The following is a 10,094-nucleotide window of genomic DNA, read 5'->3' as shown; positions in this document are numbered from 1 at the left end:
GTACTTTGAAGGATGATTTATTGCTTCGTAAGGCAGGTGTGTAGCAGATTCCTTGTTGAAATTGTGATAAGTCGATATAGGTCAGACAATAAGCACCGTTGATGAGAGGTACATGGAACATCGAGGTACACTACAGCCAGACATGTTGTCTGTGGCATAACATTCGATGACTTACAGCGACGTGAAGATTTTATGTAAACTGAAGGTGGAGAGCGGTAGAAAGGAAAGGAAAGGGGAGGGATCACTGCTGTCAGCTGTATTGGGACATTACGCGGAATCGGCGGCGACGAGTGAAAGTGTGTACCGGACAGGGATTCGAACCCGGGACCTCCCGCTTACCAGGCAGGTGCGATAACCACTGCGCTATCCGGGACACAGCGTTATCGCAACTGAAACCTACCCGTCTCTTCTATATCTCTTTCGTTATGCAACCTTCGCTTCTACAATAACCTATGAAACGTTCCCTTAGGATTTCTGTCTCTTGCTTAATAATAACAAATGAAATCTTCCCTTTGAAATTAATTCTCTTTCTCAATCTTCGCATAGAAATTTAAATGCTGCTTATTAAAAGTGATTTGCTGATTATTTCGACGAAATATAGAACGTGTCGTCGTCGTGGCCCTCAGTCGTTACCTGCAATAACCCAGAACTGTTCCTTACCTTTTTTACTGTTGCTGGATCGCCATCTGACTGCTGCATCGAACTGCGACATGAATATACATACTCTGCTTTACTGTACTCTATTAGCTGCTGCTGGGATGTCATAATAAGTAGCTGCATTTATTACCAAAGCTGACGTTATTCTTTAATTAATTTGTCTGAAGTTACGTAATTCACAGTTAAACTTTTTCTTCACAACAATAAAATTTTGCAAAGTTTTACGTTGATAGTTTTTTGGGATGGATTATAATCAGTAACGCAATATTGCTGGCAAAAATTTATTATATTCTGAATGAAACGATTTTACAAACGTTCAAATGGGACTTACTTTTTACAATAATCTTACAACTAGCACTGCGCAAACGTACCTTCAGTAGTCTTGAGTTCCTCAAAAAAATAATTCAATAATATTAGTTCCTCTTATGATAATAGTTAGCTGATGTCTCTGTACATCCGTTTATAATCTCTTGTAAATCATAGCTGGTGGCTGGCAGGCACACCGCTCCTCTCAACCTCTCGCTTCAGACCTGCTACCGACTCGCTTCACATCTCGCTTACTACTGACTCCTACGAACGCTAAAGTGCGGTCTCTCCTGCCAACAATGCTTTCTGGTGCTGACAATCCCTGCTACCGTTACAAAATATATCAATGCGCGGTATTTCCCGCTCTTTTCTTAAAATGTATCCACACGCGGTCTCTCCCGCCCTTTTTAAAATTATATCAATGTGCGGTCTCTCCTGCCAACAATTCTTTGCTGCAGACATTCCTTGCTACCACAATTATTTCCAACATGACAAGTATTAATTATTCCTACTTAATGCTATTAATAAAATATAAACATCTTGCATGGGTCATGTTACACGCATGGGAGAAGCAAGGTTACCCAAGAGACTCATGGGTTCAGCAGTAGAGGGCAGGAGGAGTCGGGGCAGACCAAGGAGAAGGTACCTGGATTCGGTTAAGAATGATTTTGAAGTAATAGGCTTAACATCAGAAGAGGCACCAATGTTAGCACTGAATAGGGGATCATGGAGGAATTTTATAAGGGGGACTATGCTCCAGACTGAACGCTGAAAGGCATAATCAGTCTTAAATGATGATGATGATGATGATGATTCATAAATTGTGGTTTGACAATAGACAATAGAAATATACACGTCTTACACAACTGCACGAACTATCTCGGCTCGTCTCACGGTCGATCCACACTCCCATCTAGTGCCAGCTATACGCAGCCTTTTAATGTCCACCTCCTCCGTTTGGGATTCTGTTTTCCAGGAAGCCGTAGAAATTACAATGGCCGATAAATTGACATTACGTTTTTAACTTGGATAAGGCAATGAATATATGCTCTTGGAGTAGTCGTCAAGGTGTTACCACTGTCGAATATACATCGATAAGCGAATCAAACGTCCGAACACTTTCACCACAGGTGGCGCATGTATAAGTGTACCTCTTTGCCTCCGAGCAGCATCTGCGACCCTCCTGTGCAGTGCCGCCGCAGTGGAGCATATAAGGCAGTGTTTGGCACCTTGTCGTCGGTCTTACAACTCGCTCTGGGAATGGCCGTATGATACGCAGCCGAAATATCAGTTGAAGATGTAGTATTTGCGCGGCTGCATGCTCGAAATTTAATGGCTTATTCATTACGCCGCGGGAAGTTAAAAATACATGTTACTTATTCTTCCAGACCGTGAGGTTTCATTTGGTTCCTCCTATCCTTCTGGGTGTTTAAGTTTTTTTTGCCAGTAGTATCTAATTCAAATCAGGGGTAAAATGCAGGGAGCGAAAAGCTATTTACAATTTGTACAGAAACCAGATGGCAGTTTAACAGTCGAGGGGCATAAAAGGGAAGCAGTGGTTGGAAAGGGAGTGAGATAGGGTTGTAGCCTCTCCCCGATGTTTTTCAATCTGTATATTGAGCAAGCAGTAAAGGAAACAAAACAAAAATTCGGAGTAGGTATTAAAATCCATGGAGAAGAAATAAAAACTTTGAGATTCCCCGATGACACTGTAATTCTGTCAGAGACAGTAAAGGAGTTGGAAGAGCACTTGAGCGGAATGGACAGTGTCTTGAAAGGAGGATATATGATTAACATCAACAAAAGCAAAACGAGGATAATGGAATGTAGTCGAATTAAGTCGGGTGATGCTGAGGGAATTAGATTAGGAAATGAGACACTTAAAGTATTAAATGAGTTTTGCTATTTGGGGAGCAAAATAACTGATGATGGTCGAAGTAGAGAAGATATAAAATGTAGACTGGCAATGGCAAGGAAAGCGTTTCCGAAGAAGAGAAATTTGTTAACATCGAGTATAGATTTAAGTGTCAGGAAGTCGTTTCTGAAAGTATTTGTATGTAGTGTAGCCATGTGTGGAAGTGAAACATGGACGATAAATAGTTTGGACAAGAAGAGAATAGAAGCTTTCGAAATGTGGTGCTACAGAAGGATGCTGAAGATTAGATGGGTAGATCACATAAGTAATGAGGAGGTATTGAATAGAATTAGGGAGAAGAGGAGTTTGTGGCACAACTTGACTGGAAGAGGGGATCGGTTGGTAGCACATGTTCTGAGACATCGAGGGATCACAAATTTACTATTGGAGGGCAGCGTGGAGGGTAAAAATCGAGATGAATACACTGACCAGATTGAGAAGGATGTAGGTTGCAATAACTACTGGGACATGAAGAGGCTTGCACAGGATAGGGTAGCATGGAGAGCTGCATCAGACCAGTATCAGGACTGAAGACCGCAACAACAACAACACCTAATTCAAATAAAATTAATAAAACTGAGGTAGAAATCTGTTATTAATTACTTTAATCTTTCATTTATCTTTAGCATCGTGAAATTTACGTGAAGATTTAGCTGAGATGTTTTGCCTCGACTCTGGTTGCTTACTCAGATGTCAAGTATTTGTCACAACAGGCCATCGGTCTTGTTCTTAATTTGGACGAGTTTTTTTAGGTGGCTTCTGTGCTAAAGCGCGTGTCTAACAGCAGCTTTGAGGTAATTCGGCACACTTTAGCTGCTGACTTTAGGGCCGCGATTTTTGTGGAGCAGTGGGCGCCGATTCGACGCACGGCCGGCGTGGCGCCCCGGCGCAGAAGAAGCGGGCGACTGCCGCTAAGAAGTTAATTGAATTCTGGTAAGCACACCGGCGACACACACCGCTGGCGCACTCCCTCCCACAGCGCCTCTCGCGTTTTTGTCGGACGCGACGCCATTGTTCCCCCGGTATGTCAGCGGAGGACCACCGACCGACAGCGCTCCATGCCACACTCATCGCAGCAGACCTCCACGGCACACATCATCATAGGCTGTTCGCAATCTGCGGCTTAAAATGCTGTCTGAGCTCGAATAGGACACGAAATGAAACTCAATTCTACACTGCTGGTCAGTGAAATAGCAATTTCAGAAAGAAGACAAATTATGAAACTCTACTTTTTGTGCATGTTGTGTATCATTTCGTACACAGTGGTATGGAAAGGTGGGCTACAGAGTGGTGCAGAAACTGTCGTCGTAGGAGTATATATGTAGGACAGGAGTATATATGATCAGCAAACAAGTTGCCACAACAAACAGAAGATTTATTTAATTTGTATTTCTCCAATCATACGAAGACTCACTACAAATAATGTATTAAGAGATAGAGTTCAGCTTAAACATTAGCAACTAGGATGATGCTCGCTGTACTAAGCATCAACGAGTGTCTTGTAATGATGAAGCTCCAAGTGCAAGTGTGCTGAGTAGCTACTGCCGGCTATCCTATATCGCGGCGGAAGAGGGCGCTTGCGGTACAGAGCCACTGCAGGCATGGTTCAGCGGGCATGAACCATTGGGCCTGCCAGATCCCGTGCAACTGCTGTTGACGTAAGATGGAAGCTTGCAGTTCTGTTGTCATGATACCTATGGGGTGGTATCAATATTGGACAACAAAGTGCATATAAATATACAGCACTGGGAAAATAAAACGGTACTGGAAAATGTTACATGCACCATAATATACGCACCCAACTTACACCAGCTGCCACAGGTAAGGAGGACACAATTCTGGTTGTATATATGACGGTAGTATCTGTTCCCGAAAGAACAGTTACCGTGGATGACCATGCAGCTTTGCTAGAAATGAAATGATAATTAAATGGACACCCTAGCTTGCAGTTCTGTTGTCATGATACCTATGGGGTGGTATCAATATTGGACAACATGTCCCCAATGAAGTACACCAACGCCTGTTTGCAGCTAGGGTGTCCATTTAATTATCATTTCAATTCTGGTTGTCTATCTTAAGGCGTACGAAATCTTTCTGGACCAGTATTGGTTCAAATGGCTCTGAGCACTATGGGACTTAACTTCTAAGGTCATCAGTCCCCTAGAACTTAGAACTACTTAAACCTAACCAACCTAAGGACATCACACACATCCATGCCCTAGGCAGGATTCGAACCTACGACCGTAGCGGTCACGCGGTTCCAGACATTAGCGCCTAGAACCGCTCGGCCACCCCGGCCGGCCTGGACCAGTATTATTATCCCCACCGCTTACTAGGAAAAATATATATGATTAAATTTCTAGGCGAAGTGGATGGTTTATAGGATGTGAAATGAAGTGCATACAGCTTTAGCAGTAAAAAGTGGCTCTAACCCATCTGAGCTTAGCTCGAATGTCAGATACAGGTACAACTTTCCTCGCTACTTTTCCTCTGTGTTAATCAGTGAAGAGTCAGTCATGACATGCTACTCACTCTGAAACCTAGAGTAGTAGGCATTACAGTTGAAGAGGAATGGGAGCTAACACGAAATGGCTGGGTGAAAAATGTGATGAAATCGAAAAAGAAATGATTGTCGGAAGGACTGCCGCGCGGGATTAGCCGAGCGGTCTCAGGCGCTGCAGTCATGGACTGCGCGGCTGGTCTCGGCGGAGATTCGAGACCTCCTTCAGCCATGGGTGTGTGTGTTTGTCCTTAGGATAATTTAGGTTAAGTAGTGTGTAAGCTTACGGACTGATGAACTTAGCTGTTAAGTCCCTTAAGATTTCACACACATTTGAACATTTTTTCGCAAGGACTGACTCACCATACAGGAAAGTCAAAGCAGCAAAATCAGCTTAACAGCTCATGCATCCAAATTGCTGACAAGAATAATACATAGAAGAATCGGAAAGAAAATTGAGGATGTGCTAGATGACGATCAGTTTGGCTTTAGAAAAGGTAAAGACACCAGAGTGGCAATTGTGACCTTGCCGCTGACAATGGAAGGAAGACTAAAGAAAAATCAAGATACGTTCATAGTACTTGTCGACCTGCGAAAAGCTTTCGACAATGTAAAATGGTGCAAGATATTCGAAATTCTGAGAAAAATAGGGGTAAGCTATAGGGAGAGACGGGTAATATACCATATGTACAAGAGCCATGAGGGAATAATAAGAGTGGACAACCAAGAACGAAGTGCTCGGATTAAAATGGGTGTAATACAGGGATGTAGTCTTTCGTCCTACTGTTCAGTTTGTACATCGAAGAACCAGTTATGGAAATAAAAGAAAGGTTCAGGAGTGGAATTAAAATTAAAGGTGAAAGGATATCAATGATACGATTCGCTGATGACATTGCTATCCTGAGTGAAAGTGAAGAAGAATTACATGATCTGCTGAATGGAATGGACAATCTAATGAGTACAGAATATAGATTGAGGGTAAATCAAAGAAAGACGAAAGTAATGAGAAGTAGCAAAAATGAGAACAGCTAGAAACTTAATATCAGGATTGATGGTCACGAAGTAGATGAGGTTACGGAATTCTGCTACCTAGGCAGCAAAATAGCCAATGATGGACGGAACAAGGAGGACATCAAAAGCAGACTAGCACTGGCAAAAAGTTCATTCCTGGCTAAGAGAAGACTACTAGTATCAAACATAGGTCTTAATTTGAGGAAGAAATTTATGAGAGTGTAAGTCTCGAGTACAGCATTGTATGGTAGTAAAGGGAAAACCGGAACAGAAGAGAATCGAAGCATTTGAGATGTAGTGCTACAGGCTAATGTTGAAAATTAGGGAGCCGGCCGTTGTGGCGGAGCGGTTCTAGGCGCTTCAGTCTGGAACCGAGCGACCTCTACGGTCGCAGGTTCGAATCCTGCCTCGGGCATGGATGTGTGTGATGTCCTTAGGTTAGTTAGGTTTAAGTAGTTCTAAGTTCTAGGGGACTGATGACCTCAGATGTTAAGTCCCATAGTGCTCAGAGCCATTGGAACCATTTTTTGAAAATTAGGTATACTGATAAGCTAAGGAATGAGGAAGCTCTGCACAGAATCGGAGAGGAAAGGAATATGTGGAAAACACTGACAAGGACAAGGGACCGGATGATAGGACATCTTTTAAGAGATCAGAGAATGACGTCCATGGTATAGAGGGAGCTGTAGAGGGCAAAATCTGTAGAGGAAGACACATATTGGAATACATAAAGCAAATAATTGAGGATGTGGATTGCAAGTGCTGCTGTGAAATGAAGGGGTTGGCACAGGAGAGAAATTCGTGGCGGGCCGCATAAAACCAGTCAGAAGACTGATGACCCAAAATAAAAAGTGAGAGATCTGACGAATAGTGCAGGGCAGCAGGACAACATTAGAACACGCTCTATATCGAGGTAGAGTAGGAAACTGGGCCATCGTGTATCCTTGCGTTATCACTAACACCTCAATGGTAATACAAACACATAGGACTTCACAGGCCTGACATGCAATGCTTGCTGTGAGGTATGAAGGGCTGCCCCCTGCTTATTTCGACGACCACACTCCCGTCTATGTTTAGCGGCCCAGATACGGCCCATGCATCACTTAGGAAATTGTTGTTAAATGGACGAGACAAGGCATTGTATATAGTTGAGCGGTCAGTAGCTGCCACGTGTCCTGGGACGCCAGCTTTCCCACTGCGTGGCGTGTGAGTCACAGCACGCAGCACTGCGATCGGCGGACACTGTATTACATCCGCGCGGTCACGCGCTCACGTGATACGGTGTCGTATCCTTCCGCAGGCGTCTACATGGGTCAGCGCTCTGCCCAAAGGAGACAACACACGTACCGGACTCCGACGGAAAAAGAACCGCTTCAGGTCTCGTACCCCGACAGCCGTGACCGCTGCCACCGAGTTGCCGTGCCGTGTTCCCAGTGAGCCACATCTGCTGCTGAGTTTCCAACAGCCGCTCACGAAGCACCGCTTGATCGTCGTTAACAGTGGCTGCCTATGAGCTCCTCGCCTCGTAGGACCTTGCCGAAATCTCTTCTCTGTCCCTCGAGATATTGTCCAGGATGGACAGTTTTCTGTTATCACATTTTGATGATATTCTCTCTCAGAAATGAACTTTGTTTAGCTACGGCAATAAACAGTTGTGTCGTGAAAGTGTGTTTTATTACTTCTCATCAGAGGAAAGAACACTTTCTCTCCAAATTAGCTCGAATCAGCGATGATCGTATTCAGTACTCAGTGACACCCTGTATCATCACACGATGTGCTGAGCCCGTGTGAGGGTGAAGAATGCAATTTATCAATGTTCCTTCTCCTAGGATTCTCCTCACACTGATTAAGTCCATCGTGACTTTGTACGAAGACCCGGGACTCTTCTGAGAAGAGTCCGCAGCTCGTGGTCTCGCGATCGCGTTCTCGCCTGCCGAGGTTTCGATTCCCGGCGGGGTAGGGATTTTCACCTGCCTCGAGGTGACTGGGTGTTTGTGTTGCCCTCATCATTTCGTCATCATTCATGAATGTGGCGAGTTTGGACTGAGCAAATGTTGGGAATTTGTACGGGCGCTGATAACTGCACAGTTGAGAGCCCCACAAACCAAACATCATCATCTTCAGAGAAGACGATGCGGTGCCCTCGTGTTGGGCGATCCACTGTCAGCTGGCCTTTCTGTGTTGCCGCGTCAAGGGAAGCCACAACAGAATTGTGGGTTCAACGTACAGTGTACGTCATGGATAACTGTCTGAACGGATCACACTCCTCTTCTTCCTGTGTCGTTAGTACCCAGCTCCGTTTATCATAGAAGACGCAGCTGTATCGTCAAGACTCTGGACGTTGGTAAATTATGGCCTCAAGTACACTGAGTTGACAGAAGTCATGGGATTGCGATATGCACGTATACAGAGGGCGTAGTGTCACATGCACAAGGTATAAAAGGACAGCGCATTGGCGGAGCTGTCATTTGCACTCAGATGTTTCATGTGAAAATGTTTCCGACGTGATTGTGGCCACATGACGAAATTAACATATTTGATGGCGGAATGGTAACTGGAGGTAGACGCATGTGAGGCCCGCCGCTGTGGCCGAGCTGTTCTAGGCGCTTCAGTCCGGAGCCGCGCTGCTGCTACGGTCGCAGGTTCGAATCCTGCCTCGGGCATGGATGGGTGTAATGTCCTTAGGTTAGTTAGGTTTAAGTAGTTCTAAGTCTAGGGGACTGATGACCTCAGATGTTTAAATGGTTCAAATGGCTCTGAGCACTATGGGACTTAACATCTATGGTCATCAGTCCCCTAGAACTTAGAACTACTGAAACCTAACCTAAGGACATCACACAACACCCAGTCATCACGAGGCAGAGAAAATCCCTGACCCCGCCGGGAATCGAACCCGGGAACCCGGGCGTGGGATCAGATGTTTAGTCCCATAGTGCTTAGAGCCATTTGAAACATTTTTTGAACCATTTTAAGACGCATGTGACATTCCACTTTGGAAATCGCTAGGGGATTCAATATTCCGAAACACACACAGTGCCAAGAGTGTGCTGAGAATACCAGATTTCAGGCATTACCTCTCACCATGGACACCACAGTGGCCGACGGCCTTCATTTAACGACCGAGAACAACGGCGTTTGCGAGTAGTTGTCAGTGGTAACAGACAAGCAGCGCAGCTTGAAATAATCGCAGAAATCAATGTGGGACGTACGACGAACCTATCGGTTAGAAACTTGGCATTTGTGGGCTATGACAGCAGACGGTCGACCCAAATGCCTTTGCAAACAACACGACATCACCAGCAGCGCCTCTCGTGCTCTTGTGACCATATCGCTTGGACCCTAGACGACTGGAAAACGGTGATCTTGTGAGATGAGTCCCGATTTCAACTGGTAATACCCGATTTCAACTGGCGCAGACCTCACGAAACCATGGACCCAAGTCGTCAAGAAGTTACTGTGCGAACTGGTAGTGGTTCCATAATGGTGTGTGCTGTGTTTTCATTGAATGTACTGGGTCCTCTGGTCCAGGTGAACCGCTCATAGGCTGCAAATAGTTATGTACGACTACTTGGAGACGATTTGCAACCATTAATGGATTTCTTGTTCCCTAATACCGATGTAAGTTTTATGGATGACAGTGAGCCATGTCTCCGTGCCACAATTGTTCGCGTTTGGTTTGAAGAACATTCTGGACAATTCGACCGA

At 44.8% G+C, this 10,094-nt stretch overlaps 1 non-coding gene across 1 annotated transcript; it reads right to left on the bottom strand.

Annotated features, from left to right (window-relative positions):
- Positions 1-299: 299 nt before the first annotated feature.
- Positions 300-374, bottom strand: Trnat-ggu (transfer RNA threonine (anticodon GGU)). Its single transcript has one exon. It is a non-coding gene; the product is annotated as a tRNA-Thr (tRNA).
- Between the last annotated feature and the right edge of the window lie 9,720 nt (positions 375-10,094).

Source organism: Schistocerca nitens, chromosome 2, assembly GCF_023898315.1.
Source record: "Schistocerca nitens isolate TAMUIC-IGC-003100 chromosome 2, iqSchNite1.1, whole genome shotgun sequence".
Classification (NCBI taxonomy): domain Eukaryota; kingdom Metazoa; phylum Arthropoda; class Insecta; order Orthoptera; family Acrididae; genus Schistocerca; species Schistocerca nitens.
This window is presented reverse-complemented; position numbering and strand designations above follow the sequence as displayed.